The sequence below is a fragment of the Pithys albifrons genome, chromosome 9 (assembly GCF_047495875.1).
Source record: "Pithys albifrons albifrons isolate INPA30051 chromosome 9, PitAlb_v1, whole genome shotgun sequence".
In the NCBI taxonomy this organism is placed as follows: Eukaryota; Metazoa; Chordata; class Aves; order Passeriformes; family Thamnophilidae; genus Pithys; species Pithys albifrons.
This window is the reverse complement of record NC_092466.1, coordinates 25656519-25681923: the sequence shown is the minus strand read 5'-3', so window position 1 is coordinate 25681923 and position 25405 is coordinate 25656519. Positions and strand designations below refer to the sequence as shown.

The 25405-nt window shown below is 37.8% G+C and overlaps 1 protein-coding gene across 10 annotated transcripts in view; it reads right to left on the bottom strand.

Annotated features, from left to right (window-relative positions):
* Positions 1-25405, bottom strand: part of ZMIZ1 (zinc finger MIZ-type containing 1) — a 345896-nt gene that overhangs the window by 63832 nt on the left and 256659 nt on the right. The window lies entirely within an intron of this gene.

Here is a 25405-nt window from a genome sequence, read left to right as displayed (position 1 = left end):
ATCTAAATAGGAAACATGTCTGTTTCTTTCATGTTCCCAGAACATCTGCATAAGAAGAATCAAAATGGACATCAGAACATCAAATATAACTGTAAAACACACAGTAAGAGGTTATCCAAGCTGATGGAAAATAAAAATCTCCATTTTTAGTCAGAACCATTTTGGATTAGCTCCTGTTCCTACTGAAGTTCATTGAAAATACTGTAAACAATTTTAATGGTAGGGAGGCTCAATCTCTTACACAACCTCTACCAATATCTTTCCTTTTTTAATACACCATTTTAAGTGTACATTACAAAATATAACTTCTCCTCTATACATTGAAAAGCACTTTCACATTAGTCTAGGACCCAAACCAAAGAGAAATTATAGTAAAAGATTAGATAATATGTCAAAGATAAGATTTTTGAAAGGTTACAGAGATGTATTTATTGCAAACAGACTGTGCCTGGCTACTTACTGTCTGGGGACTATATAAATGGCCTTTCACAAACACATAAGAACTGGCTCCTTCCCATAAGAAACTTGAAAGAAGTGCAATAAAAGTCCAAACCAAAATGGCATGGGCAAAAATTTCACAGGGAAATTAACACAGGAATATTTTCTGGAAGGAGCTGGTTACTTGAAGGGCTTGAAAGAAAGAACAAGTTTGCAGTTGGGAAATTTTCTCTAAGGGGAATAGACTGTGGTAATTTTGAAAACATGAGGGTGGAGGAAGAGATGAGGAGACCACTCAAGAGCAACAGAAACCCAGGGGACAAGGACAAAGGGAACTGGGAACAGACCTGAAAGTGCTGTGTGTTTAATGAGAAGGGAGAAGGGGTAATTATCTGGGCTCCAAGAAGGTGCAATTTTATCACTTATTCACACCTCCCCCCTCATACTTTTGGTCCTGTATTTTACTCTGAGAACAAGTTTATACTACATTTTCCTCCTGATTAGAGCCTCTCCAAGTAAGAAAGGCCCCCCCAAACCAAATTGTCCAAATTTGGCCCAATTCAAATCTCTTTATGCAATACCCCATCTAGTCTTGTCTATTGCAATATAAAACAAACTGCATTAGCAACCTGAATTTGGTGCTATGAAAACTAGAAATCACAGCCTTTCAAAATTTCACATGCTGTTGAGAACATCTCATTTATTCTCTTTTGAATTTTGTGTTGACTGTTAAGATCAATTCAGGACACCAGTTCCAGTTTTACTGGCTGTCAAGAAGGAAAAGAAAAAAAAAGAAAAAAAAAAGGCAGGCAGTGCAGCTTGACTGTTGTGTTGGCCAAAAGAAAATGGTAAAAACCCCCATTTTTTAACTTCCTACACAACATAGTTGTTCTCCCTCTGTCTTCTGAGTCATATCTGTTCATGTTACTAAGAAAGCCCCACAGAGCCAGTATCACTAGGGAAGAACAAGATGTATTTTCCACAAGACTATTAGCTGATTCCAGCTGCAGCAAAACCTTTATTTTCAGAAATTATAAAACATGAAGAAAAAATATTGTGAATTTCAGGTTCCAGCTACTATAACTCATGAACTAGAGATACTTGGTGTGGAAAGGTAATAGCAGACATTGTCTGTCTGTTTCACAAGGTAAGTCTTGAAAGATGGCATTGTTTCCCTCAGAGAATAAATTTATATAGTCCTTAGAGTCAGTAGGCCAGAAATATTGTTGACATTCCTAGAAAGACCACAAAAATCCTCTGCATTAACACTAATACAAAACATTTGAAAGATAGCAACATTAATAATAATAAAAAAAAGAGAGAATAGGACAGAACAATTCCAAAGTGCAAAATGCTTCAGTTTTAGAGAGGGAGGAATCAAATCTAAAAATACGCACAACTTATAACTGTAACAATTATTTTGTAACAGTATCCTAAATCAGATGAATATCAAAGGCAGAGTTGAGCACCAAGTGATCAAGACCATGCAGTCTAACAGACGTAAATGTAAACAAAGCACTTCTTTTATCTGCAAGTCGCTGATAAACACTAGCTAATCCTCACCTAATCCTGTGAAGAGAACATCATCCTAGTTTCACAAAGAGGGAATCTAAGGTAGTGAACTAATCCTTTAGGGAAAATACTCAGGTTCGAATGCCAGAGAGACTAGTTATTGCCTGAAGGTACAGTGAAAACGCATCTAGTTGCTCCCAGGATGAGGGACATTGAGGCTACTGACTGGTAGGTCTATGTGAAAATTTCTGTCCCTTCTGACACGTTTCTGCCGCCAAGACTATTCCCACTCCCGGAGTGATCTTTCAGGGTAAATAATGACAAAAAGACCAGGAAGGAAAGAATGGGTATGGACATCAACACAGAAATGGAATTTTCACATCTATAGACCAGGGTCTTGAAAGGAGAGAGGAACTAGTCTGGAAGAGGATAATGCCAGTCACTAAAGACATACATTCACAGTCAACTATAGCACCAGCACCCTGAAGAGGAGAGGATCAAAATCAGATGTGGGATTAAAGGCTCTTTTCCTAGCCTGGATGCAGACCGCTAGACCATGCTAATCTGACAGGAGTTCCTGCAAGGCAGCTGAAAAAACAGCATAGATTCATGAAGCAAAAAATAAAACAGGGATTCTAAAAACTCACTGCAAATTCTTGCCCAAAAAAATGTGCTACTGAATGCTAGAGAATAAACAACAACAAAGTTGCAAAGGCTAAGAATCTTCCTTTTTAAGTGGATTCCCATGCACATGAATGTGCTGGGAACATGCTTGACTCTCTGTAGCCTGTGTGACACCCAGAGCAACGTTCGCAGACAACTCCAGCACCAGCCCAGCAACCCGAGCCAGATCATTAAATAGGGAAAAGAGGGTTCAAAGCTGAAACTTGCGATCAAGCAATTGAAGCTTTAAAGTGAAATAGTCTAGTTCACTGCAGTATTTGTAAAAGGTAGTATCTCAAAGCTTTCATGGAGTACAGACTAAGCCCCTGCTATTACAGACTGGAATAAACTAATAGGGAAGGTACATTTAAGGAAGCCTTGTAAAGCAAAAATGTATTTCATCCTGTAAAAATCTAGGAATCAAAAAAGGATAGCAGAACACAACATCGATAAGCCAAAATGAACAGCTTTGTAAGATAAAAAGGATGCATTAAAAGAGGTATAAAGACTTCATAAGGGAAAGCTGGGAGAATGTTACGTGATTTACAGCAAACATTACTATACGTATCATGATGAAACAAATGACAACCTTCTATTAGACAGGTTTCTGACTAACAAGTATCTGTACATAGATACTGATTGAAGAAAACAACCAGCAAAATCCACAACCCAGACCCCTGTGGACTAAGGTGAGTGAGAAAAGTAGACAGAAATACAGGCAATGCACTAACGAGAGGTGACAACAGAGCAATTAATCAGCTGTAATCTCTTGCAACTGATACTGCTGTGTTCCACTCTATGATTGGAAGTCATATACTAAAGACCTCTTTCAGTAAAGATGAGAAACTACAGTGGATCAAACCAATGGTCTCTTGAGTTCCCAGAGTATTTTCACCTATCCTAGGCAATGGAAAAAGCATTTCCATTAATCAGATGCACCTTACAGGGGTCAGACAAGCCCCTTCCACTCTTCAGATAGGCAACATCAGCTCAGAACTTAAGATCAAATAATAATCTTTCTACTGAAGAAAACACAGCAATCTCAATCCTAATACATGTGCAGACAAGTTAATTAGATGATTTTATATATATATATATATATATATATATAAAATTAACTCCCAATTCTAAACAAACCTTTAAAATACAGAAAACATTCTTTTTTTTAGACAGGACCACCCAGCAGTGTCTCATTGGACACTGGAGTCTTTCAGTATCTTTGTCCAATTTGATGATATACTGGATTTTTTTTTTTTTTATTCTTTGGGAACTTGCATTTGATCCAGATAAAAACTGGCTACCTAATTATCACTACTATTACTACAGAGAAGCATGAGTGGCATAGATATCCATTAGATAAGTGTAACTGAAGTGCTAAAAAAGCAGCATTAAGCAGTAGGGTGAAAGAACTAAAGTATAAATCTGATCCACTCTTTGGAGCAGAGACTGTCTCTTCAAAGATGTTTGCACAGTGCTTAGTACAATGGGCATTCTGATTTAGATATGAGCACTAACCAAATAGTAATACCTAATAACAGCAAATACCTTAACCTCAATAAAACAGCTCCTCTGTACCTCGCATTAAAGTAATGGGGGAAAGAATGAGGATCATACAAAAACCTGCCCAATGAAATATTAAGAGTGATAATGCCTAAATCTGGTGAAATAATATAGCATTCCAAATTACAATAAAAAAAGTCAAAGTATTATGTTATCATGTGCTGGCTCACAACTTGTACCTTGGGGACTCAGAAGCTCTGCATTTAGCATGTTCAATTTAAAACTCCATATCAAGGAATGCTTTGGCTATTAATAGTGAAGTACACTAGTAACTAGGCAGAAGCCAGTGACAATGGCTACAAGAAAAAGACCATCTGCTCGTTACCTTGCTTAAGACATGGGAAACACAACTGGATAAGTCAAAGGCTTAACCAAAAAAATGTGCAAGAAACATAAGAGTAAATAGAAAAACGGATGGATACAGTGAGGGCATGATTCCCATGCACTAACAGCCCAGACAGGAACAGACACAAGAAGTAGGAGGGCACTGTTTAACTTGTGTTTGGAAACACTACATAAGACAGACCAGACCGATTGGCTCAGGAGGCAATGGGAAAAAAGTGGGTGAAAAATGGCAGTGTGTGGGCAGTGGGAAGTGAAACAGTCTCATGTTTTACGATCTGCCCCATTATTCCCCTGCACACCTGCCATGTTCCAGTTTAAGAACTCCTTGTCTACCAAGGATCAGAAAGGAATGAGCTCCCAACAGGCCCTGGCACAGAAGGATGCTCAATTCCCAAACCTGCTAACACCAGCAGCAGGTTGCAGGCTGAAGAAAAGCTTCGGTCAATTCAGGAGTGAAAGCAACAATTCAACTGCCCAACTCCCATGATTTTATTTCAATTAGACTATGGTATTTTTACATGTGTAGTAAGTTACCTATGGTCATTTTTTTGCCACAAAGAGTAATTAAATTGGGCTTTTTGATGATTTACAATTAACCCAAATTTTCAGTTATGAACAAATTCAAATCTAATTGGTGTTGACTGAACTTGGGAAGATTGATATACTAAAACACAAATTCTCTTTGAATACTTGGGCAAAAGCTGATGATAGAAGCCTTATTTCCCCTTATTCTAAGAAGTTACTGTAGTTCAGAAAGCAGATGAACCACATTTGCATTTAACTGACACTTCAGTAACTGCAAGTCAAGCCAGAACACAGACATCCCTGAGCTAACACTGCTTCTGTAAGAACACCAGCCACAGCCCCTCTGTGTGCACACTTCTAACAAGTCAGCTCAAGAAGCAAACAGGAACTAGTGGAATAAATGGCACCACAAATATTTATCAATCTTTCAAGGAAAAATTGAGATGCTGTCTCATGTTATTCAAGTAAATTTCAACATCTTCATTGCTTACAGTATGGTTCCAGGTTTTACAGCTTGCTCATACTAGAAGAATTAATTATGAAGAACACATAACAACAAAAAAATTATATAACTGAACACTTTGTGTGGGTACTATTCCACTACTTGCAAATTAGTATTCCATTTCACACTGTTACAGAAAAACAAGTTGCAGACAATTTAAGTTAGATCAGTTCAATAGTAACATATTCAAAATGGTCCATCTCAGCCAGTTCTCAGCTTCCATATTTTTTCAGGTGAAAATATCACAGTCTTTCAATAGCAGAACAAACAAATATCCTGACAGACACCATAGGACAAGGGATCTGCAAGAATAAATGCTGTGGTTTTTCTGATAGATACGGTATATATCTGAAATCCAAAGTCTTATGACTAGACACTGATATTATGATCAATTTCTGTTTTCAGGGTGAATTGTAATAGCTGCCAAAGAGCTCTGGCTTCACTGGAGCTGCTGGGGTATTGCCTGCTCAGCTATTAAGTCGAGCCGGCGCCTGAACATGCTGGTTAGTAGTCAAAGCTGGGAGCAGTTCAAACAGTCAGCCACGAGGAGGTCTTCTGAGATTTTCTTTTCTAAAGCCAAGGAGATCCCTTGTGAGTACTTGCAAACCACAGTTATCCAGCCACATATCAACTTAGCCAACTCCGTGTAGATTTTTTTTTTAATGGCAAAAGAATCTTGATGACTTTGCTACTCAAAGGCCACCACCTTGCCAAATGGAAAACACTCTATCTAAAGGGAAAAGGTCAATAATTTTTTTTTCATAAACAATGGCCTAGTTTGCTCTTTGGAATACATATATAGTTTTATACAAATACAGTCACATTCTCAAATTCCTTCTTTCCTTACTTGTATTTCTTCCTTCCCTTCTTTTGTTCCCTTCAGCTTTAGATGCCTACTTTGTTAAATTTCAGCCTGAATTGTTAAAACCCAACAAAAAGGTAAGGACCCACAACCAGTCTCATGATGGGCAAGATGCCTTTGTTAGAATCAATCATGCCTTTGTTAGAAACATACCTAAAATTGAGCTCCAATGTGCCTGCTGATGTAGGACTAATTAATAAATGCTCTGACAACCACTTTAAATTCACAAAGACTGAGTAGTAAAATTATCTTTGTAACTGCTGAAACAATTTTGGTACTACAACACTAGTTAGAGCATACGGTATAAAATGTTAGTGAAGATTCCTGTCTGGCTATTTATTTTGGTCTGTCCTTGGTCAACTCAGACACTTCCTGACTAAACTTCATTTGAAACAAAACAAAACAAGCAAACAAACAACACAACTCAAACCAAATACCAACCTTTCCTGGATACAAATGACTAAATAATGAAACTCAGCTACTGTAGGATGGGAATCTTTTAAGGACTGTATTTCAAAATCCCTTTTCCTCTTCACAGTTGTAATGAAGCATTATTTATGGTGCATCCCGTAACTCCAGTTCATACAAACTCCTGGAAGGTGTTTTGTTTTTAGTGGCAGTGATGGGTTAAGTTCTAGTTGCACCTACAAGCTATAATAATTGGTAATATTCCCACCAATCCTCACCAGTATGCCAAAACTAGATCGATTTTACCCCTCATGGGCTTCTCCTGCCTCATGTGATCACTATTCCACCAGCCTAGTCCACAGAAACAAGCAGTGCCAGAGATCTTGAGCACCTCCCGACCCACTGGAGCCCAATCTCCTTACCCAGGCACAGACAACAGTTCCTGGATTTTACAGCACATAAAGTTGAAAGCCATACACCCCTTTCCCTGCCAATGGGAACAAGTCAGTGTCTCACTGCAAAGGGGGTATCAAACAGCTGCCCTAAGTCAATGAGCATCTGCATGTGAAGCTTTAGAACTGTCAGTCTGCTAGTGACAGTACCTAGTACTTGACAAGTAACTCAGAGAAGAGGTGGGACCATATTAAGTGTCAAAGTAGGGATCCTAAACTTACAGCTGTTAAAAGAAGAATGTAATTTCCCAAGTACTTTTAATAGCAGTGCTAGCTTACAACCTTTCAGCACTTTGCTCCTCCCAGCACCTCCTCCCACATCCAAGACCTGTATAACTGCAGCCCCACTGACCAGAAATTTTCTTCTGTCAGTGATGCCACTAAAGAGATACGTCTTGAACCAAAGAGATAATTCTTAAACCAAAGTGCAAGAGGGGTTTCTTAATTTTAATATATTTTTTTAAGTTCCCTCAACTTGTTGAGCTGCAATTTTCACTTTTAATAAGCTATTACAATTTTTCATGAGACATCTTTTTATTTTTACAGCTACAAAGACTGGACTTTGCAATTCAGATGTCTTGAAAGAAGATCAGCAAAGCTTGTAAAGTGCATTTGTTTTAATAGCTATTGGAACACCCTGCAGTTAAAAACAGATTACATCAGAAGTCTTCTACAAAGGCCAATAAATTTTGTCATCTCATTAGATTTTACTGCACATGTGCTTTTAAATTAAAAAATAATGAATTCTCACAAAACGTGCAACGAAATTCGTTTATTCTCACATGTAAGTCAGGTAGGCTAAACCAAAAAGATATCAATTCATATCTGGAATAAGTTGCAAGATGAAACTCAACTGAAGCCACAAGCAAGGTGGTACCCTAAACCTGATCTCCACTGGTCTCAGAAGTTCAAGTTAACATATTTCAAACTGATTTTTCAAAACAGGTTCTGAGGTCACAGAGGCCCATATCCTCAGAGGAGGTGAGCATGTATACTACATTAATGCTCTTAATTCAGGATGAAACTGTAATTTCATACTATTATTTACAAGGTGCAGTTTCACGTAAATAAAAACAATCTGAAATCTGAATTTGATTCAGCTTCTGACTCTGTTTGCAAGCATGAGGCAGTTGTCAGTAGAAAGATGAGAAGCGGGAGAGAAAATTTCTGCTGAAACAGAGATGTTCTCTGCTTTACAGGTTCAATAGAGCCTTGCTGCTCAGGAAGATGATCTACAGTACAATTACAGTCAAGGCTAACTGGACACTGGATGTTTGACTCAAGCTCTCAGATCACTTTCAGGCTATCATTATATTTTTAAAATACTAATAATATATGGAATAAGCACAGAAAGTCTGCTTTGGAGAAAAGCCAGTTGCAGCAAGTTTCTTTATCTGTGAGTCCAAAAGTACAGCCTCACTCACTCAAAAGAGTAACTATTCATGGACAGAAAGAACACCACACAATTTGTAGGTCTTCGCAGGGTTCCCCCTCTGCGTCCCATGACTCCCTTTTCCTAGAAACAGCATGAGCCAGACAGAGCTTTTTGCCCCCCTACCAGTCTTGAATATTTTAGGTCTTGTATGAGTGAATCGTAAAGAGCTGTGACACAAAGTTCAGTTCAGCCAACTGCCAAACAGGAAAGCACTCATTACTCGTTTAAAAGCTTCCTTTGTGCAAATGACTACAGTAGAGCATGATGAATTAAGAAAAAAAAAAAAGAAATCCCACACAAGCAACATGACTAGAGTCCATCTATCCAGCACAGCACAAACAGCAGGCAGACAATACTGTCTCCTTTATCTTCTTTCTCAAACTGACCTTGTTGATTGTGAAGCCCTGTACCATATTTATAAAAACAAGGCACAGGGGCAGACAGCTGACTTGCACTAGAATGTCAGCAAGCCTCCAGCTTTTATTTTACCTGCAAGGTTTTTATTGTTGACATGAAATTTGAGTCGTATGAACAAGACATTTGAAAAGCTTGTCCAAGGAGAGGTGTACCAATTAACATTTGTTCATATGGGCAGTTACAGCATCAGACTAGAGCTCCATTTACCACGTGCCTTACAATTACAGAGGATATAAATTACTTGCACTCGGCATTGGCAACAGAAACAAGTACAGCCCTCCTTCACAGTGCACAAGAGTTTAGCTGGCCATTTAATCCCACTGCTTTCTTTAACAGTGAAACACCTGAGGTTGTCGAGTCCCAGATTAAAGGGCTTCAGATCACTTAACCTTAAAACATGAAACTGAACACAAGAGTGGTAAACCAGCACAGTTCTTTGAAGGTGTCAGTGAAGACACGCCTGAAGCGAAGCTTGTTCATGTAACTCAACTGCCCTTTTGAAGAGGCCTGGACAAACCCTCTGGTAATAGACTATCAAGAACCTTGGTAGTCATGGGATCTGAAGCAAACTGCGCTGTTATCCCCTGGGAACTGCTTAATGGGAAGACAAACAGAATCAACAATTCTAAATATGACAAACTATTAACGTGCGAGGGGGGATCAAAATCATATCAAAAATTAAAGGCGTTTAATGCATTCCTCCAATCTTTGGAGAAAGAGTTTAAAAGTACTATGACAGAATTTTCAGATGGCACATTTCTGGGTTAGAAAAAGACAAGACTTGGAACAGAAGTGTGTGAACAAGTGGATGCCTCACTCTATTTTGTTTTGATGAAAATGACCATTTGTAAACATAAACAGGTTCTAAACATGTACAGCATTTCAAGATAAGGGCATAGCACTGTAAAAACTATACAAAATCATCAATATCTGATAATAAAGATACGAGATAAGAAGGAAATGGCAAGAGTACTTTAATTATTGTTATTTAAGTCAAAGGCTCACTGTTCAGTGAAATAATAGCATATAGTTTTGGTTTTTCTGCCTTAAAAAGCTAAGTAAATAGTTCAAAGATTCAGAGATCTGCAAACATGACTGAAGAAACACAAAGGCACCTGAATGTGTAAACAGTAAAAAAGTGTGTTATTAATAAAACAAACATCAAGCTTCAGGGAAGTTACACTTGACAGAAAGGTTTCAAAATTATATTACTAATATTCAGAAATTAATACATGTTTTTTACTACTGCTAGTTTTCTGCTTCACAGAGTCAAGTTCATTGAAATTCCGATTACAAAGTATTTATGAGGCCAAGAACAGAGTGAAACTAAGGGTAACACTAAGAATTTATATGTACATATGCTTACTGACATTGGAAAATACAAATGACATAAATGGACATTAAACATTAGCTCTTCTTCTTAGAAGTATAGGAAGTTTCAGATGTCACATGTGACAAATGTGTAAGATCAAAAGTGGAAATAAAAAATAGTAATTTTCTGAAATGCAGAATACTAACTTCAAAACAGACTCAGCAATTATTCTTACCTAATGATTCTATTCAATGTTTACCTCCACAATGAAAGCAACACACATAAGCTTCATGTATTAGTTAAAAAGGAAGGAGGTTTAGCTCAAAAAAAAAAAAAAGAGAACTGAATCATACAAGTCTGATGCTTATACAAAGCACTGAAGCAGTACATTTTAAATCAATCTGTTCATCCTAGGCAACATGTATATTGGGACAATTATTTGTTTTCTTTTCTCCAATGTTTAGTCACCATAAAAATCATCTATGTGAAAACAGCTTGTGCTTTACAGTTCTAATGAAGCTCATAAAAATTAATAGAATGTGAAGCAGGAAACATGATGATGCATAGAGATTATATGGCCAAAAGACAAGAGGTATGTGCAGGTCTTGCTTAGCTCATGTTTGCATATGAGCCAGCATTTTAAACTTAAAGGTTGAATTATAAAATGTGTATCAGGAGTCATTAGCTATGATGTAAAAACTAAAATGCATATGAATTGCAGAGAATTTATTCAGTAGTTTCTCTTTGATGGGGAATGGGAGAAAATGAACTCCCCTGGTGAAGTCTTGAGTGTTCTCAGAAGTACAGCAAACCCAACATCAACTACAGCAAGGATAGGATTTTATGTCTTAAAAATACCAGCTACTTTTATAGGGCCATGGATGTTGACATTGCCCACTCCAACTCAAAACAAGCCTTTGCTTTCTGGGAACAGTAGAAGTTACAGATCTCTGTGTCAGGCTTTCAACCCCAGATCCACATGCGTGTCCTTCCTATGGTGGGCAATAAAACTTGAGTGGGCTTCTAAACCACTGCAGCTCATCAAGCAAGACACACCAGTGCAGAGCTTATTCCCATGTTCAACCCCAAAAAGCCAAGTGGGTTATAAAGGAGAGAATCCCATAATAAATTTGCTCTAGAGTTTTCCCAGCTTTTTCAAAATTGTGTTGAATCAGGTCAGTATAACTACCTTCTGTCTTCCTAGAAACAGATGCTAAGATTGCTAAGGCTAAACTGGCTTCTGATGTCTTATTTATGATACACTATTTCCTTCTAATACCTTAAGAAGTGTAAATACACAGGCAGCAGCAACAAATCAGGTTAAAAACAGTATTAGAGAATGTAGTTCAGAACTGTGATTCATAAATCCTCAGTTTATGTTATCAATGTGGGAATCAAACTGATAAGCAACTCAAAAAAGGTTTTTTTAAGGTTCGTTGTTTATTCTCCTTAATCTTAAGATTGCCTATTCTAAAACACATTATGAGAACAGGGAACTATTGTGAACTAATGCTCATTAACAACAAAGGCTAGGGAAGAAAGAAATCAGATGCAGTTAGCAAATAATGAGAATCCTATTCATGTTTAAGAGTTGTGTTTGTTCATAACTAGATGTGGCAAATTGCTGACAAGGAAAAGGAAGATTGTAGACACTATTTCCAAAGACGCTTTTCTCTAAACAAGCAATAGCCTTCTAGACTTCCGAATTCAGGACAAAATCAAAGAACTCCTTGATAGGGGAAACTACATCTCTCCACTGCATTCATAAAAACGGAAATGTCCTACACCTTCCAATCTACTGACACATTCTGGGTATTTTTTCGAATAAAATCCGTGTAACTTAAAAATATAGAACGCAAATGCTTTTGGATTTCTTGCTATAAAGTAGCTGTCTACACAATTACATTTCCAGCTGCCATTTCTCTGTAATTTAATGCTAATTCCTTCATGTTTGTATTCGATGATTTTAATACTATTGTTTCCTAAGGCATTTCAAAAAAGTATTTACCTCAATGAGTCTGCACTTGAGAAATTAAATTAAACAAAACAAAAACAGTTGCATGAGCCTCTCTGCTGTTGAGATTGACTAGGCCATCTACAGAACTAATCTGCAACACTCTTGAACTGTATTAGCAAGCAACAGACAAGTTGCTAAGCTCAAAAAGGATGTAATTACAAACACTAATGAGTCATAAGCTGACAGATAGAAACTAAAATTATAAGTTGATTAAAGATACTCTTCCATTGACAGGGACAGTGAAAGGAACTGTACAGCATGTGCTAATTCAGTTCTGCCATAAACTAGTTAAGACTACTGGTGTCAAGATCAATCATTTGAGCCTTGTTCCAAATCATTCCTCTGCTTATGCCATTTTGCTATTCACATCTGTCCTAACTATTATATACCTGTTTATTTAAAGAAAAAGAACATATGGCACTAGAGATACCGAGATAGCAAATGCAGACTAATGGGTACAACTGTCACACAGGGAAGTCAGGCAGGTACATTCGCCCATCTGCCTATACAGAAACAGTGACCATAACATTGGTGAGCTCCTTCCCTGAGCAAGAGTGAAATCCTGAAAACCTGTTCTCAAAATTGAGACAGAATTTTGGTATCACTTTATATATCAATTCTTCATAGATCTTGTTAGTTGAACTTTTCAAAGTAAGCCATAAACACTCTTGTCAAATACAAGCTTGTAAAGTGAAAAGCATATCTGAACTTCAATATTGCTATTAGACTTTATTTTCCCCTCACTCATAACTAATATTTTCTTTAACTTAAGGAGTTTTCTCTTACCCACACTGACATCAGATTCAGGTGTGTTGCCTACCAGAGTTTGTGTATCTGATTTTGTTATTCCTGGGTCCATGGACTTTAGCTATTCTGCTTACTTTGGATGTCATAACTCTTTATTCAGCTGTCTTTATTCTGAAATTGGATTACTAACAGCACCTTTAGTTATGCAGCCAAAAAGAGCACACATCATCTCTCCTGCTGACATAAACAATCTTTCTGCAGAGGGAAAAAACACTATCTTTGGGTGGGGGACAGCTAAATTCTACAGTTATTAAAACAAATCAAATTACTGATTTGATTTTACTCTACATTGTCATATCAATTAACCAGCATGTGGATGAGAACATTATTCATTTTCAAATGGAAAAACTACCTATAGCAATAAAACCAAAGTAATCTGTATTGTGGCCCCTGCCAGAACACAGGAACAGATCAGAACTGACAAATGTTACACTTCTGAATTCAGCACAAGCTTCCCCAGGTAGGGAAAGGGCGCTGCTCTACAAACAGGCTCCACATGGGGAACAATTTCAGCCACCTTGGGTAACAGGGTGGATTCACTTAACTGCAGCATCAACAGTCCATTACTGCTGGATTAACAAGATATTTAGAGAGGCTAAACATGATATCACAGAGAAGCAATTATCAAATGCTAGAAACAATTATCACATTTAAATTACCAGAATATGGAGAGATGTCTCATATTATCGTCATTTGATCCAAATACTGGTTTTATTTGTCAAAACCTAAAAGATATGGGAAAAAATCCTAAATGATTACATTTCTGCAGAAGCAAATCAACACTGGGAAAAAAACTAAAACAGCAGCAATATTTATCTTTGAACAGATCTTTCAAACACAGTTAAAGACCATTTGGATGGAAAAAGTGGAGCACATCAATTCTGGTGTAAAAGGCGTAACTACATTTTAATTCATTTACAAAAAGCTTACAGATGTGGTTTAGACAGGAGTTGCTCAAGTTGCAAATATGCCTTGCTCTGTCAAGTCCCAATTTATTTTCAAAGGGTAGGTCACTTCATGGAAGGCCAAAAAAAATCCCCCAAAACAAGCAGCTTTGGGAACACACGAAAAACATTTTTCACTCAAAGCTAGAATTGAGTATTTTTATACTGAAACCAGACTAAACTGCTTTTTCAGGAAATTATCAAAGGAAACATAGCTGAGGTTGCTGAAAGAACAAGAGTGGTTGGAATGGATTTTGGTCAAAAGTTTTGGGCAACTGCAAATTCTGTGAATATGGAATATGTTGCTATCAGTAAAGTCAAACTCACTTAAATTGAGCTCACAAATTCTTTGATAGTTCTTTGAATCTGAAACTCATACTGAAACTCAGGATGGGATCAAGTCCTTCTGGACTGAAATCTATGAACCACATGCAGGTCTGCACCAGACTGATCCTAAAAACCTCTCAAGGAGTAAGGACTTATTTATGTATTTCCATAATGCTAAGAAAATGCTCCTGAGTGATTGAATAACATTTTGGTGTAATTCAACAGATTACCAGTCTTAAAAGCCAGCCTTTTTTTTCTGTTTATTCACTAATTGTTTATTTACTGTTATTCATTGATGATTCAAGACAAAGAAAAATGATGCTATGGGGAAGAGAACTCTTTCAGAGAGATATATTGAAAAAATACTCAGGAGACAGTCTTTGGAAATAAATTTGCTAGAGCATATACCTTAACAAACCTTGTAAGCTATCCATACATTTTCATGCTAACTACACTGACTAACTAAGCATACAATCCCAGTCTGAATGTGCAGTATACCAACAGAGCATTATCCAGAACACAGCGCTTAGTGAAAAGGTTGGAAAGTTCAGATAAGCACTAAGAGATTTAGTTAACTTCCAGTTAACTGACTTCCATTTTTTGCAACCACTTAAACAGATATTCTGCCAGCACAATCATACTCAAAAGGTTTGATATTTGTGCCTATTGTAAATATAGTTTGTATCAGCAAAGAAAAAGTGATCTTGCTACTTTACAGCTTACACTGATTCCTTGAGTGAAACAAGCAGCATCAGCAAAACACCACCTTTATTCTATAACTATACCTATTCTAGCATTTTTGCCTGTATTGAGTTGTAAATAAGCACAGTCCTTAACGACATTTTCATGTTCACACAAGTTTTATGTGCAGATTTCACTCCAGGTGATCTCATCCTCACTCCACAAAACTCACTATTGTTGTAACTCAATGTCTTTCTTCCAGGTTTCAGAGAAATCACTGAAATCAAGTAAAAAATCATCTCCCAGAAGGTGCATGCCTTTCACATTACAAAAATTGAAATTCAGTGGAGAGCAGATAAATTTTCAGAGCTCAGTCTATTATAAGGGAAGCATATGCAGTTGTGTGGAAAAACATGAAGGAGTGCTACAAGGCAAGCAAAAGTTACCAGTTTGATGGTTAATCAATAGCAGTCAAAGCTTAACTTGAATTTAAAATGTTAATAATCCCATAACTATCAAAGAATTGTTGGTGTGGTAACCTTTTTTTCCTCTCTCTCTTTTTCCCCTTTTCTCTGCTTATTTACAGTATGTGAAATCAAACCCACAGGTTTATTCTACTCCCTACAGAGACTATTCCTGCTTTTAACAGAAAAATTACCATCACTGGAGGAAATCTGATAATGGATTATTTCACCACTTGAGTCAATACTTGTATATGTAGGTATTACTACTCATGAAGTCTGTAACACAATTTTCAATCTCTAGTGTAAATTAGGAAGAAAAGGGAGAGTTAAGGACAGACCAGAAATACCTTAAACCATCAATGAAATCTGCAGGAGAAACTCCTGGAGAGAGCCACTTAAAAGATTTCCCCCCACCCCCACCCCCCAGGATCCCTTGATTCTTGCAAAACTGATCTCCAAATAGATAGGAAAACAATGAAAATACATACTAGAAAACTCAAATGTAGATGGTGACAGTTTTAGATGGTGACAACTGGTAACATTTCTTTAAAATGCCTCAGTCTGTTAACAATCCAAAGTCCTCTGAAGAAGACTTTGAAAAAATTGCCAAATTCTATGAGTGAAACTGTACAACAGCTTGAAATGACATTAATTAGAAGGGTGGTTCATGGTGGTTCCACTGATAGAAAACTGAAAGCCCTGATCAGCCTTCAGTTTAAGGTAACAAGCACTATTTAAAGTGCGATTTTTGAAAAATTATCAGCTGTTTGACGTGCTTTGTGCATCAACAAATACAGAGACATTTCAGTGTAAAGACAATGAAAAATAAATATTACTTTCACACTAAGACATGAACTTCCATATTGCCGTCAGACATTTTGACAGTGAGAGCACTGCACAAACACAGGCACAAAAGCAAAATGTTAGGGGAAAGTGCCATTATGTATTCAACACAGAGCTGAAACTGAGGGAATAATCAGGCTACTACTTAGGACTCCACTGAAACAAGAAATGTGTAATTCTCATACAGTTTTATTTTATGATCAGCCTCTGTGTCATTCAAATAAATTTCCTCATTTCAATCTGCTTTGGGTCACCCTGACACCTTTTGCCATTTTCTACATCATTAGAACTGATGAAAAACCAAACACATATTTCAAAGAAGGTGCCTGTCATCCTTTATTTTGGATGACTTGGGGAAACTGAGTGTTCACATGGGCCAGGCAGATGTGCTCTGGCTACAGGAGAGATTCAATTGAGGAGCAGGATACTCAAAGTAAACAAACTGTTACAGAATCCACTACGACTGGGAATCAACACTGAGGATTAAATAACCTAAACATTGACAGAGATCCCATTTTTCAGGGCATCAGTTTTGCCTGACACCAAGAACACAGCAGAGAATCAGGACTGTTGAATCTGGTCACTGTGGAAAGCTGCTTTTCTGACTGCATAAACTTGTTGTTTACTAAAAACCTATTAAAAACCAGATATCTGATGCCTTTGTAATCCAGATAAATAAAAAAAACAGTAAGTACTGAGAGGAGTACATTCATTGCTCCTCATTTTTTTTCATGTCATTATCATGTCTTTGTGTGTCATGTCATGATAGTAGAAAAAGCAGCAGTTATGGTATTTCCTCTTTAAAACAGGTAGCTATACAATCCTTAAAACATCAGTTTCCCAGGAGCCAGAAAGAATCTCAGATTTTCACTAACAGACAGTTGCTGCCTGAGAGGGGTCCTTCTCCTCTCCCTCCACTAAGGAATTAATTCTAATCTACTTTGCACTCTTTCAAAATGCTGTGGACAATTTTATTCAAAAAGAAAACTGTCGCTGACATGTCTGCCACTCAATTCTCAAGACAAGCACAGAAAAATATCTGCCTTGCTACCACAAGCTCATCATTTTTGCATCTGCTAGCAACAACTGATGAGATCATTCCCTGGACTGTCATAAAGTAAGAGTACTAGCCGTCAATAGCTCTTGGATCAGAAGAGACAGCCCATCTCATGGCACTCTTCAGGGCTGCCTGATAACTGGCTTCATTCCTACATCTCCATTTCTTCTGCTTAGTGCAGTGGGGTCCTGGGTGGTTCTTGAGATTTTTATACCGAAAAAAAAAAGAAAAAGAGAGAGAGAGAGAGAGAAGTACACTTCTGTACAAGGGTAAAGATTTCAGAGCATTCTAGTTCAGGATTTAGTATGGAGTGCAATTACTCTAAAAATGTAACAGGGCTTACTTTTTGTGGAGGATGGGTATTTGTCCATTTGTCCTCCTTACTCAAGACACCAATTTATTCCAGCATCTATTCCAATTAATGTCACCTCAGACAACCTCAGACAAACTATTTTCTTTAAATTAATTTTATTTATGGGATTAATGCCTACACAGAGTTTAGCAGTAGGGACCACACTTTCTTTTACCTTGCTTGATTATGCTATAGAAGAATGAAGATGTTAAAAAAAAAATTCTGTAATCTCTGTAAAGGGCTTTTCCTTGCAACTGAAATGGCTGCTGTGTATTTCCCTCTGTCACTCATGTATAAAGCCTCATACAAGACAGCATTTTATTTGCTTTATTTTGGAATAGCATTTTATTTGCTTTATTTTGGAATAGCATTTTATTTGCTTTATTCTCTTTCCTTGCCTTGCACCCTGTTGGTGCTGAGAAACTGAGTCAGCATGGCACTACTTCCGAAGCCAAAGTTGGCTCACCCTTTTAAAACAGTGCTAAAAACTGCAGTAAGTTGAACCAAATGGCTCAGATACAACCACCTCACAAAGACAGGAAACTGCTCTGAAGTGGGACTCAGGAATCAGGTTTGGATAAGGTGACTTGCCAAACGCGGCTACAGCCTGCATGTGACATGGTCAAATTGCCTCCTCTACCACATCTTTCAGTTTCTATTTGATATGACATATATATTTGTGTTAATTAACTCACAGTGTTAGTGACCACCAGGTACTGGGTTATAATTACAGGGAAACCACTAAGATACAACAAAATGACTTTCAGCAGTTCCATAGTTAACTGAAAACTAATTAGCAAATGGTAAACCATTTCAAAATCTAGTACTATCATCTGCTCAGGATAAAGCATAAAGGTGGCAAATATGAGTAACTGTACTGTTACTGTCATTTCCGCATTCACTCTGCAGAGGACATGTGTCCGGAGGTTCAGCACCTTTCTGTGAGCTGTTTGTTGAGTCCAACCTCCCCAAAGCAAGCCTGACATTGCTTCCTGACTTGTATCAGCCCTCAGCACACACTGACTGACTAATGCACATAATGAAGCATCCTTATTCCCTTACTTAAGGGAACAAGTTCCCACAGAAACACCTGCAGGCTTCAATCTACAAGTGCAAGAGAGTGGGAGAAAAAAAATAGTAAGAAAAGAAAGATATCTGGGACAAAACTGAGAAGACTCTTCATAAAAAAGCCAAGGAAACTATTTCCCCCCACCCCCCCTTGCCCTCCCCCAGTTTTAGAAGTATTAATAGAATGTAAAAACAAAACAAGCAAGTAAAAACACTTCAACCAGGTCAAATGTGTGTTCAAGCAGAGGTAAGAAACCACTTAAACCTCTCACAGGATTATAAGCCCCTTTGACAGGTCTGGTAATTTTAAAGGCCTAATTCCATTACAGTATCTGGCAGTCTGCAAGGGCACATTTTACAAACCAAAGGTCACCAGGTCATGATAGATGTTGACAGAAAACATTAAAGGTTAAGTAGATGTAAAACCATAAAACATTTCAAACTGTACAGTGCTAACAATGTTAACCAGAAACTATGGAGCTGTTTGAGAGGACTAAAAAAGGTTGTCTTGCCCCCAAGTGCAGCCCCAGGGAGCTCCAGCAGAATCAGGTGGCCAGGACAGCCAGCACAAGGCATACATGCATAGCATTAAAGTTCTCTGGGCTGTATCAAACCCCAAATTTCCTATCTTACTTAAAAAATCTAAGTGCAAGAGCAGATTAAGGTAAAGAAGACACAACCACACAATAGATTTCGTTAGTCCTCTTCATCTGAGAAACAGAGCCAGCTGCTGCATAGCCAGCAGCAGCACCAGGGAGGAGCAGCAGGGGCCGGAGACATGATGGAAGCTCAGTCAGGCAATGTGCAATTGCCTCTGTGTAACAGTCTAGCCACTGATTTTAAAAAGTAGCACTCAAGTTCTCACTGTGATGAAGATCTAAGTCAACAGTTAAACCAATGTAGCAAGAAACAATAATTTTGCCTTGAATCCCCCACAAAACCTATTACAGAACAACAACGTAACCCTCACTTCAACTCCACCTGAGAGTACACACAACACATACATCCAGCTGCAACTCGAACACCTAAGTTGGATTGCTTACTCCTGAAAGGTGTCTAGATACAATGACAATGGCCATAATCACAGTTAACCTTATTTCAGCCATTAAATATGAAACCTCACATTTGACATTCCAAACTAACAGAAAGGAAGGTATTGCATAGATTATTGCCTGTGTGCATGGAAAAGGCTTGGAAGCTGCTCTCATCTGCATACTCTTTCTACAAGGCACTATAAAAATATTCACAAATAAAGCTTTTGATTTTTCTTTTCTCTATGTAAAAGAGCTCCTCTCAGTGGCATCTATATGGATAATAAACTGCCAATACCACAAACAATTAAATTAAAAGCTGTTCAATATGTAAGGGGGTGGGAGCTGACTGCTGACCAAATCTGACATACAAGTAGCTTGCTAATTTGTCAGCAAGCCAAAATAAATGGAATGGGCTGGCTTACAGGTTCAGGTAAATGCCTCAGAAATAGATGTCAATAAATCATTTAGCTCTCTATAACATTTTAGATTACACTCATTTTACAAGAAGGACATTTTTGCCTTTGCAACATGATTCATGAGTACTTCAAGAGAGCCATTTAAAGTCAACACTTAAGATGGGACTTTAACACTTCCTTCTTCTGATCCCTTATAACCTACTCTTAGCAAAAGTTATAATGAACCATACTTCTTAACAGCCACAAATTACTTCAAGGACCTTCCAAGTAAATCAGCCAGTTAAAGAATTACAGTATTTCCATCCCAAGGAATAATTAGAAAACATATATAGCCATTTGGAAAGCTGACAGGAACAGGACAATTTAACAGTACTTGTCTATGTGCAAGACGATGACATAGCTCATAAGTTTCTTCCAGAATAACCTCTCAATTGCACTATTTCTAGAAAAACAGCAGGGATGCATATGGATGCAAAGGTGTGCAGGAACATGACGAGCTCATGGTTATTTTCAAGAATATGCCATTGCATTACACCTAGGATAAGAGGAGTTTTTACATACTCACAACCTCACATGACAGCCAGGCACACTGCCAAACCCACATCATAAGTCAGAGCTAACAGCCAAATCAGGACAGAAACCCAGTTACAGCACCACAGCTTACTGAGGTGCTACCAAACTTACTGAAAAACTCAAAGGGTGTGACACAACTCTGCAGCAGATCTGTCTGAGCAGGAAATTTGGAGTTAAAACTATTGACAGCAACAAGATGAGAGTGTTGAGAAGTATCCAAAGTAGACCCCTCTAACAGAACCAGGGGGACCTACAAGCTGCTCAAGGCAGTCAAATAACAGCCTGTGATCAATAGAAGCAAATAGTGCTGGCAGATCAAGCAGGATCAAGACTACATAAGCCCCTGCAATCTGTATGAATAAAGTAAATCATGACAGGCTCCTCTGAAAGCTGTGCTGTTAGGCTGATGCTTGAAAACTTCAGCTTTCTAAAACAGTTGGATAGTGTCAGTAGATAAGACAGTAAAAGTACTGTTAACACTCTTCTTTGAAGCCTGGCCTAGAATATGGATAAGTAAGTGGCACTAAGTGGCAACCCCCCCCCCCCCCCCCAGTATTTTCTTTCCTACTATATACTAATGCAGAAATGAGGTTGTTAATGAAATGTTAAATATATTAAACCCCAAAAGCAAACACCAGGTCAGTAAAATTGATTAGCAGAGCTGAGAGCTGAAGAGAGTCCTGTGACAATCTCCTGTTAGCTCTCTGTTACTTTCATGGGCTTGACTAAGAACAGGTAGTCAAGAATAAGTAAAGGAGTGATTTTTATCAGCATCCCAGTTCTTTCTATCTGCCCTAGTTCCGCTTCTGCTGAAGCTTTACTCATTTTATTTGTAACTAAGTTAGGTCAGAATGATTTTGAAAATCCAGTGCAAATAATTTTAATGATAAGCACATGAAAGAATGAGCCTGCTCAGGTACTGTAACACTATATTCAAATAGCATTCTCATGAGCTTTTATTAACCAGCAATTGTGGGAGTTTGGTCTGCTTCCAGATATCAACACAGATCAAGTCCAGCTTGCCTATCTCCTGAAACTGAAGGGATTTAAGAGATATAAAGGCCACTGAGGAGGTAAAAAGAACAACTACTAATAACAAAATTCAGTTTGACAATTTGAAGTTTATAAACAAACATTAACAGTTATTCATCAAACTGGTGAGAGCTATACTTCAGTTATAATAAACAACAAGAATTAGGAGCTTATCTGGGCTCAGAACATTTTATTGGTATTAATAAAAACAACCGAGATGAAAATGAACTTTTCTTCTTTTTTTCTTTTCTGAAACAGGTAAAACTGTCATTGGTTGCACTGGATTACTGTCAATAGAATGATCCCCAACAAGCTTAGACTCAGGATTAGTAACACACTCCAGAGAATGCAAGATACTTGAGAATGATCCAGGTCAAGAACTGGAGAAATGCATAGTATTTATTGTAGGCAGGCTGAGTGGCAGCCTTCCACACTGCTGAAGTAATTACTGTCCCAATGTCACTCATTTTATTTTATAACTATACTTTGCCTTGACTTTAAGGAGAAATTTCTTCAAGTAACTTCCAATTAAAACTAGATCTAAAAAACCTATGTTCTGAGTTTCTCTTGTTTTCTTACTGAATTCTCAGTGAAAGAGCTTACGTATGTGCTAGACTGGCTGGCTGCTTCCTCGCTGATGATAAATGGATTCACACTCTTCCCCATGCCTTGAAAGCTATTACTGCTTTGCTTTATTGTGCATTGGTGTACCTCTGATAATTACTGAAACATCCATTTCATTTGGAGGCTAGCTCATCCTTTTACATGCTGGTTTAAGTGGCTTTGTTCAGTAAATTCAAATTGTTCTGATATTGAAGAAGTTGATTTTTAGTTACTTACTGAACAACTGTTTAATATACCTAAACATTGTTTTACTACAGCATTTCAGAAGCAGGTATACCTCAGCAGAATTTTGTTTCCTATCCTGCTGTTAGAAGAGCCAAGTGATATATTCTTTCAAGTATGTTAACTTTTAGCTATTTTTATAAGGATTTGTTTGTTCTGGTTATTCCAAAGAAAAAATCAATAATAACACACTACAGTGAAACAGATGCCATGCCTAATGTATTTTCACAGAATTTTCTGGTTTCCTCTGGAAAGGTAGTACAAGGAAAAATGCCACAGCAAGCTCTAGGAAATTTTGAGGACAGGCGGTGTGGTCATTTGTTACATTTAAAATCCTCAGGCATCAGAGGTAGTAAGCAATCCGTTCAGCCTGCACAGCTATCCTAATTCCAAGACAGGCTTCTGAGACTACAATTAGATCACCCAGCTCTAGCTTGGACGGCTCTGAACTACAATGCAGTAATAGGCAACTTTCCCCCACCTTTTCTTTTTACTTCAGCAAAAGCCTTGCTCTCCAGCTGCTTACAAGCAGTTTCATGGCAGTCTGTTAAGAGCAGCTTCTTCTGCTTGTTCCACCCAAGAGAAAACAGAAGTTCCCCTTGCCAGGGCAGCCTCAGAAGAAGGTATTTCCTGTAGCAGTCTGTTCTCAAACTGAGAGGAACAAAATCAGAAGGAATCTTCCTTGAGGTCCCTGGAACATCATTTTAACAATGTTTCACATGATAAGGTTTTGGGCTTATTTGTATTCCACTGGTGAGCTCCTTCCCTGATTAGCTTCTTTGCTGTTTTTAATATAACGTACTGCCTCTTCTTTTGCTGTGAGAGGAAAAAAAAGTTATGTTTGGAAAATCCCATAGAGTGATAGTTTCCTGTTGGCTGTATTTGAGTAAGACTTTTGGTTGCTGTTGATCAGCAATATCCCCTTTGCTGGTGTAATGGTCGTGAGAAAGCAGCCTTTCATTGTCACAGTCCCAGTGACAACTGAGGATAACGTGGGAACTTCTATGTCCTCAGCTTACCTTGTGACATAGAAAAACACTATTCTCTTGTCCTTACACATCCTGTAACTGGGGGGAGGTTGGGACATTGGATTCAGAGACTCTCTTAAAATAATTGCTATACTAACTCTTACAGCAAGAGACAGTCTCTTTTGCGAGACTATTTTCTCTAAACTATTTCACTGTAATTAATACAGTACCTGTTACTACAACAAAAAATTGTTTTATTAATTGAGCCTGAAGTATCCACTGTTATTCTTTCATTGTTCATTTACATGCTCTGCTTCTTTGCTTTGTAACCAATAGGTGTTCCCTATTCACTGCATATGCACACCCTTTTTTGGGTGTTCCAGGACCTTTCACCCAACATAAGGGCCTGAGGACTGAATGTTACTTTCAGCACCAGTAATATCAATGGAGTGCATGCATTCCACTGAAACATGAACACAACAACACAAGACACACACGGATTTGACACCTGAGCCCATTCTACCATGACCTACAAAAGATTAAAGACTTTCAACTAAGTTTCAAACCACCCTTATCATCAGTATGTTCAATTGCTAACATGAAACTGTACCTTGTGCTTTCAGATTACTTCTTTACTAGTAAAATTTCACTGCATTAGCAGACTATTTCCCCAGGGATTTTCTGATGGCTCCTCCAGAAAGGGGTAAAAGTGAGGTGGGTGGGAATCAAATTATTATTCTGTATTTTTTAAAACCAACTTTAACCATAAATTCAAAATTGAGCCCTTGGTAGCATTCTTCTGTTCACTTAAACTGAAGTGTTACTGAGTTCTTCTGAAATAAATTTACATAAAATCAAACTTTTGTTCACAAGTTCTACTGCACTTTAGCTGCCACCTCAATTTAAATGCTAGCAAAAAGAGGAACAAAATCCTGCTAAGCAGACTGGTGACAGCATGGAGGAAACATGCTTTTGCTCAAGAGGAGCTTCTACTTTTATGCATGATCAGATACTGATAATTACTTTTTTACCAATACAACTGTAATAAACTTCTAACTTTATGAAAAATTACAGGAAAGACTAGATAACTTAGAGCAATTCTAGTTGAACTTTAATTTTATGTACTTTTATTTCCATGTAATGTTTCAGTCATGCTAATTGCATCTCAAGTCACCCTAGTCTAACATCCTGGTTAGCTTAAACTGCCTGAGACACAACTTTTTGAACCAAAGTGTTTGCACAGTAACTTTTCTCTCCAAAAGCTACAGATTTGCAGAACAAACAATCTTCTGTAGTTTATTGAGCCAAGGTATGTTGTTGTCATAAATGTGAGTTCAAATTGAGCCGTTCACCCCCTGAGATGACTACAGAGAGCATTTATTTCATCAAAAGTTGACAGATAGTAAGGGATTTTCAACCGAATCTTATAATGGGCTCACCTGAACTCAGGGAAAGCAGTTTGTAAGATTGAAGTCAACACTTGTTTTGACAGCGGTTTCAGTGGACCCAGAATCACTGATGCTACTTTAGGCAAAGTCTATTTCA